Genomic DNA, 8,076 nt, shown 5'->3' with positions numbered 1-8,076 from the left:
ACCAGCATCAGGTAATTCCTACACAAGCTTCTGTAGATCTGACTTGTTGGATTAAATAACAGGGACACAGTGGGAGCTCTAGAGACGTAGAGATGAACTGTGGACTGTCAAATACCTTCAAATGCTATTAATAAGGAAACACTGATGAAGTTTCCCAGGGCTGGCCCTGTAAGTGGGTAGATTAATCAGTTACTAAGGATGTGGTTTGATGACTGCTCCAGATAACTCCTGCTGTCTCATTTGGTATTTTCAGATTTGTTTACTTATATATTTTTTGTCTTAGATTTTATACACTCTTTTTAGATGTTTGCGTGTAAACTAAAGATATTCTGCTTAGGTAAAAAATCTTGAATTTTTGATATTGACATATTTTACTTTATCACTTGCCTCCAAAGACCAAGACACAGAGAGAAGAGAACACAGAGAGCATGGGGAGGAGAAAAAGAAGGAATGAAGCACTGACTCATTCTATAATGTCTTAGATTAATATACTGCATTAAGGGCATAAGTGGTGCTGGACCACTGGGGAAGTGTGAAAACTGTTGATGCTTTGAGAGAGTGGGAGAAAGTCAAATAAGGGAAATCAGAGATTTGCCGAGGGCAAATTGCAATGAACTAAAATGTTACTAACTCCAGTTCTGCACAACAATTTACCAGGTTAAATAAAGTTCATTAATGAAGGAAAGGTGCATTATCGCTGTGTGTTTGTAGATGTGTGTGTTTGTATGTGTGTGGTATTGTGATAAATGTAAAATACATATATGGATGAAATTGGACTGAAATCCACAAATGGGAGGGCATAAGGAGCAGAACAGTGAGATGCACTACGAGGTAGAATGAGAACTGTTGGGGGTGGGGGTGTAATGAGAGTCATATACCTACAAGGTGCTGGGGCAAAGGAAATAATACATACATACATACATAAAGGGAGAAGAATGAGGCACACAGAGGAGTACACATACCAAAAGATAGTAATGAGGTATGCATTAAAGAACTTTAAGGAGTCCCCTTAGGAGAAATGATGTAAGATTGAGGAGGGATTATAAACTTTAAATATTAGTAGCAGCAACAGACTTGTATGAGACCTTTGAATTTGGGCAGCATTCAACCCTCATCATTGCTATCATCCTTTTTACGCAAATATAGGTGAATATGACTATAAGAAGACAGAGTATGCAAAAATATGTATTTGTGTATATAAATATACAAATCAAGGGATGATTGGTTACTGTAAAAAAGGACTTATCTCAGCATTAATCATGCCGTTTTAGGGTAAGAAACACTCACTGGCAGAACCATAAAGAAGATCTGATCCAAGCTTTTGCCAAGGTAGGAAGCCCAACTCAAGAAAATCAATTACATAGATAAAGTCTTAGTTTATTTTATTATACTTCATAGAATATAGTAAGGAATTATTATCTTGGTGTTATGGGGAACTAAAGTAAAAAGATGTCCAAAATCATTTATCAAACTACCTCCTGCTTTCCAACCCTGGGCTCTTCCCACCCAACTCCCTAGTCCCTTACCTGCCAGTTGTAGTACCTCTGAGGTCTCCCACTAAGTGTGATTACTGCGACAACTTGAGGATGATAGAGCCTTGGACTCAGGCACACCCAGGTTCAGATATTTGTGCCACTGTTTTCTAGCTGCAAATGTTTACACCTCTCTGAGTTTGTTTACTCATTTGTAAAATAGAGTCAAGGTGTACTTCATTGGATTTTTACAATGATGAAATGAGATAATGAATGTGCCTAGTACAGTTTCTGTAAGGAAGTCACAGATGCCTGTTCAGTGGCCATTGCCCAGCCCTCACCTACCACCCCCCCTTCTCTAGAGAAGCCAAGAGCACACACTAAGTGGCCATCTCTCAGCCTTCAGCTCCCCCCACCTCCTTTTCTATCATGTGCCATTCCACAACCTGGGGGAGAGGTGAAGTCTAATGAAAAGGTCCAGCCAGACTTTAACCCAGAAGCTGGGAACAAGTAGCCCCAGATGCTCATCAGAACAGGAATCTGAGTCTCAGACCCCCTTTCCCCCGATAGGGATAAAAAACACACTCAGACAGTTTAGATTTGACTGTCTTCTTGGGCGTGAAGCGGGGTGTTTAGAGCTGCCATCTACCAACCCTGACCTGTAACAGTTTCGTGCCACCCAGGAGACTGGTAATGGAGCCCCTGCTCTTTGGGGCTCTTTGTGATATGTAAAAGACCCGAGACTATTTGCCCTTTCTGAATTCTTTATACCTTGCCAATAACAGAGATCATTTTCAAAAAGTTTCTGTTGTGCCCTAAAGCTGTATTCTCATGATGGACCATTGCGGCAACTCACCTCACAGAAATTGGCACATAGTAGGTGCTCAGTAAATAGTAAATCCCTGTTCCACACTTGCCTCAGTTGCCCATCTTGCCTGTGATATACTGCAGAGCTATCTTAAGGACAGGCTAATCTCTGCAACTACATTCCTTTCTAAAAGTATAGTTCATTTCTTTTTTTTTTTGGGGGGGGGGTGGGGGGTGCATGGTCCGGGAATCGAACCCAGGTCTCTTGCATAGTTAATTTCTTTTTAACATATGCCATTCACTTAAGCATTTCTGTAGGCTGTAAAAGAGTTATAAAATTCTTGGTTTTGGCATATTTCTAGCTATCATTTTGAATTAGAGATTATTGTTTTAATGACCACCGAGCTTTGCATAGGAATTTGATTTATTTGTCTTTTACCTTAACTGAAATAACTTGTTATTAGAACTCTCCTTAAGTTAGCTGAATTAATACTGCTTTAATTCAAGTTCATCTCTGCAGTGGAAAATGACAGGCATTATTGAGTTCTGTTACACATTTAATAAGGAATGTACACTTCTCATCCTTGCGGGAGCAATTTAATACACTGCAGCGCCTGTCAAAATTCAATTCAAGGTTGAATGAGTAATGCATAAAAGTCAATTTCATATCCTATCAGAGATAAAGCCAGTTACTTCTTTTTATCAAGTCGATGGGGATGCTGTTTGGATCTCTGGTAGCAAAGGTTTGAAACTCCAGGCTTTGCAAAGTTAGAGGAGATGTGACTGTGCATTGACCTCAGGGGTCCAAAGTGAGCAGAGTCTGTCTAAAGAAATGAATTGACAGAGAAAGTGAGCTTTCCTTGTTGATCATTTTGTTCTTTATGCTGGCATAATTTCCATAACCTTTAAATTAAAGAGCAAAGTCAATGCAAATCTGAGAGATGGGGGGAGGGGGATATTTGAAGGCTTGCATCCTTCCACTGGTGTGGCTGTGATCCCAATTTAGATGTGTATATGTGCATGTTTTGAGCAGGTAAGCATCTGTGTAATCCACAAGCCTGGGCACAGGTCCTTGCACTGCAGGTAACAAACACTCAGCATCTATTTATTGAGTCCCTGGATGTTGAGTGTATAGGAATGAACAAAATATATTAAAAAAACAATCATGATACTTATATTTCATGGAGGGAGAAAGACAATGATAAAAATAAGTAGTACATGATGTTGCATGTCATATACTGGTAAGTGCTGTAAAGAAAAATAAAATAGGGACAGAAGAAAAGGAGTATTACAGGAGGTACAACTTTATTCAACAGTGGGCAGGGAAGGCCTTGCTGAGAATGTGACATTGAAGTAGAGACCTGAAGGAAGTGAGGAAGTAAGTTGTGGGGGAAGAGCATTTCAAGCCTTAGGGAACAGCAATTACAAAGGCCCTGAGGTTGGGTCATGCTGGATGTGTTGGAGGAAATCCAGAAACCTAGGTGGTTGGAGCAGAATGAGTGAGGGGGAGAGTAGCATAAAATGAGGTCAGAGAAATGGCAGGAGTCCAGACCCCATAAGACCTTGGAGATGATGGTAAGGTTTGTCCTTTTCTCTGCGTAAGATGGGAGCCAGTGAAAGCTTTTGAGCAGAGGAGTGACACGATCTTTTATTTTTTATTCTTTTGGCTGCTGTGTTGAGTATAGACGTAAAGGAGCAAGGAGGGAAGCAGGGGGACCGTGTCTACTGATATGACAGTAGTGTTTGTTCCTAATGACAATTTTGAGGTATGACTGTGGAGAGAACGGCTGGCTTAAGTGAAAAGATAAGACAACTGCAAGAGAAGAGATCAGACACCTAGCCTAGCCAGATCAGAAACCTGAGAGGCCAGGTTATTGGGTGGGTCATCTATAAGGCTAAAACTAAAAGCTGTCTATTGAGGGGACTGGCTATAGATGACCTGAGGCTATACTTGTACAAAATCTGGTACCTAGAGTCCAGAAGACATGCGTTTCCTTCTGTGGTGCACGTGGACGCCTGGAGAAGGTGAGCTCCAGACCTAGGAGAAGGGGGCAGCAGCGGTGCAGAGAACACATGCGGTGACTCCAAAGATCAGCCCCAAAGAACACATCAATGTGACTTTATAAGAATATGAATTTGGGTGGGCAAAGGTGGCCTGGTGGCAGAGTTCTTGCCTGCCATGCTGGAGACTTCGGTTCAATTCCTGATGCCTGCCCATGCAAAAAAAAAAAAGAATATGAATTTGAAAAGCAGTTTGATAAGAATAAAGCCATCCAGTGAATGCAGATAAAACAGAAGAAATTGTTTCTGTTTTCCATTTTGTACGCTTCCTTTATAATTGTTGGTTGGCACCCAATGAACAAATAAATAGGCGAAGTTTGAACTGACTAAACCATTAGTGCTCTGGTCTCTGACTCGCATTCTTCAGTATATTTGATGCTTTTCAAACTGGTGCTTATATAGTGTACATTTTGATGACCAAAGGGCTGAACAAGTCAGTTTGTGACGAGAGTTTTTACAGTGAACCTGTCAGCAAACTCTGGGCTTATGCATTTCTGCTAAGCAAAGCGCCCAAACTAGGGTGCACCATATTCATTATTCTAAGGTAGCAGAAGCTGATTTTCCTGCATTGGTACCACCACTTCACTGTACTCCTAGAGTCTTGGTTCTCCTACAGAGACATGGTTGCCAGGGATGCTGGTTCATGACTATGAACACATGATGCCTGCCATGACCAGGGTTCCAAGTCTCCAGAAGTTTTCCATGTTCATTGTCTTGTCCCAGATCACTCAGATGTGATGGGCTGTGTAATGAACTACCTGATCTTCTCCTGGATTCGACAAGACCAGTGTCACTCTTACTTTCAGAACATCTGCTGGTCCTCACTCATGCTCATCAGCTACTTTATACTCTTCTGCCATTTTAGAGAAATGAGGAAAACAAGGAAGGCTGAGTAGTGTGGGGACTGAGGAGGAAGCGGCAGCTCTTAGTCTTCAAGAAAAATAATAGACAAATGAAAATGCCACAAGGAATCACATATGGTGCAGCTAAAACAATATAAAACATACGAGCAAACACAAAACCCAAGGCAGATTAGGGATAATTATGTGGACTTAACCCAGTAGATTTATGATCTTTTTTTTTTTTTTGGTGAGGGCTAAGAGTTTACCTCCATGTCAAAGGACTAATGCCAGAAGATACCATTCTCTTACTATCTTGCAACTCTAGGAAAATTGAGAACATAAGTGAGCCAGAGAGAAAAAATTTCTCTCAAAGAGAGAAATATCAGCAAACAAGGCTATTAATGCTATACGAAAAAAGCCTAATTATTGAATGTTATATATTTTAAAAGCTGAAATAATTTAATTTAAGAAACTATGTGAGCAGACAGCCACAATCCTCCTGGTTTTTTGACACTCAATTGGAGCCAATAGAAAAGATAAAAATGAAAGAGATACAGTGTATCTAGGAAAATTATGCTTTTGAAAAAATTAAAGCCTTTTAAGGATATGTTTTGCATTCTTTATCACCTCATATGAAAATGATTGTAAACAACTATGTTTCAACTAAGAGAACGACTGATATTTTTCCCCTCACTGCACAGTTGCAGGCTAGTGAGTTTGCCAAAAGTAAAAAGGGCACAACACTTTCTCAAGGTTCTTCCTGGGCAGATTGGAACACTGCAGACTAGTTTCCAAAGGGGCAGCTCCACCCCAGAGCATTTCTCATAGTTAAACTGCAATTTCTACTCTTAAATGAGAAAGGAAACATTATCCTTTGTTCAGTTACCCAGGCTTTTGAACAAAAGCGTATATGCAAAATGGAAGAGATAGAAACTCAACCAAATGATCTGAAAATGGATTCTGTATTATCTGTAAAAATGCTCCGTTCCATACCATCCCTGAGCTGGGAAAGGGGAAAGACAGTAGGAAAAGAGATAAGCCAAAGATCAATTCAACAGACAAGCAATATGTATATGCCTCCCATATGACTTCACATGCACTCATAATTTTCCAAATGAAACCCCATGATACAGTCCATATTTTCTGTGTTTTTGCATGTTTAGAAAAGACATCTGTGTTTCTGCATCATTGGCATTTGCTCCCCTAAAGGTGTTTAAAGTGCCCTCTGCTGGTCAGTGGAGATACTTCAGGAAACATACTTCATGTCAAGTTTGGTTGCAACAGGTGACAATAAAGGACCCCTTATCTACTTACTCCTCAAAATTTAAATGACATAAAGTAGCCATCATATATATATATATTTTTTTTTACCAAATCAGAAGTCATACTGTTGCCAGTCAGCTTCAGATATTTTTTTAAGTGGAATTTTGCTCTGGAACTCAGAAAACCAATTTATTAAGAGCCATATTCTTTTTTTTTTCTTTTAAGTTAGATTACCTCTAATATTTCAGTCCTTAACAAGCCCAATAAATGTGTAAGCCTTTATAGAATTTTAAAGAAGTGATTATGTAAAGTTGTTCAATGTGATATAATCGTATTCTAATTGGTTAAGTAGTTAAGTGATTAGGCAAACCAGATGAAAAAATTAGAGGCTGCCACCCTGAATAGATTATACACACAGCCCCATGTGTGCACAGATTTGGGGTACGTTGAACTTCAAAGCCCAAATGACTAGAAATACATTTTGTGGCTAGCAGAAAAAGAAATTGTTGATTCTCTTCTTTGCTTTACTTTATACAGTAAAAGGGATTTTTCAGATTAATTTTATTTTGTTTTATCTTTAATTGTGCTATTATTCATGAAACCAAGCTGTTTTGCTTCTCTGTCAGAAACAACAAGGGCTTTTTCAGCATCTCATTTATGGGTGGAATTAAAGAAAATAAGGTTTTAATCCATTCTGTGTGAACAGTTTGGACAATGAACAAAGAATCCACGTAAACTAAGTCATGACTAATAGACATGGGGGGTGTGGGAAAAAGTGAGTGGGAGAGAAGCAAAACTGCTGCATCTGAGATAAATTGTTGTGTCCACTCTCTGATGTCTTGGCACTGGTTCACAGATGAGAAACAACCGATGGAGGAATGTACTACTATTAGGGCAAAAACTGACATGAGCTGAAAAGATAGGTCCTGCTATAAGAAGCAACCAGTAGATTCTTAGGATGCAAATAATTGTTGGTTTGAGCTTTGAGAATGCATAATACTGTGAAATAAGCTGTTCCTCCCTTATAACAGAAAATGAGCAGAATTATTAAAATGAGGACAAGGCAAAATAATGACAACTGACTTGAGTTTTACTGACGGAGTAGAGACTTGCTTGGTTGATTTTAACTTAATTATTTAATTCAGGGATTTGTCATTAATCTTGTAATACAGATTAAAATATGTAAATGAACAAAAGCCTTGTATAGATTGCAAATGATGTTTCCAAATCACTTTCAGCTTGATTTTGTGCTTGTATTTTTGTTCATTTGTGAAATAATTGAGAATTTTCGTTGACAGTTTGTGTCTAAGAAATAGGCTTTCAGTTAAGTAACTGTAAGGCATTTCCAGTGTTTATCAGGGGAAAAAAAGACATTTATCATATATGAGCCTGCATCACTAACCAATGGCAAATCTAAAATCCACCAGAGAATTGGCTGCCACGTGGGCAGTCCTGCTGACCTTGGAGTAAACTTAGGCAGGCAAGTTTTTATAGCTGCCCCACTATGATGTAATAGATTATCTTTGAATTCAAGAGCTTCTACTGCATTCCAATCCTAGTATTGTAGAACATGATTCCTGGAAACAAACCAACCCTTGATTTCGTTTATCTATGTGGCCCGCATTACTTTA

At 39.2% G+C, this 8,076-nt stretch overlaps 1 pseudogene; it reads left to right on the top strand.

Moving 5' to 3' along the window:
• The first annotated feature begins 863 nt into the window (after positions 1-863).
• LOC143654863 (very long chain fatty acid elongase 6-like) lies at positions 864-5,236 on the top strand (annotated as a pseudogene).
• The last annotated feature ends 2,840 nt before the right edge of the window (positions 5,237-8,076 follow it).

This window comes from Tamandua tetradactyla, chromosome 14 (assembly GCF_023851605.1).
Source record: "Tamandua tetradactyla isolate mTamTet1 chromosome 14, mTamTet1.pri, whole genome shotgun sequence".
NCBI lineage: Eukaryota > Metazoa > Chordata > Mammalia > Pilosa > Myrmecophagidae > Tamandua > Tamandua tetradactyla.
Note: the sequence above shows the minus strand (reverse complement) of the source record. Positions and strands in the feature narration are given on the sequence as shown.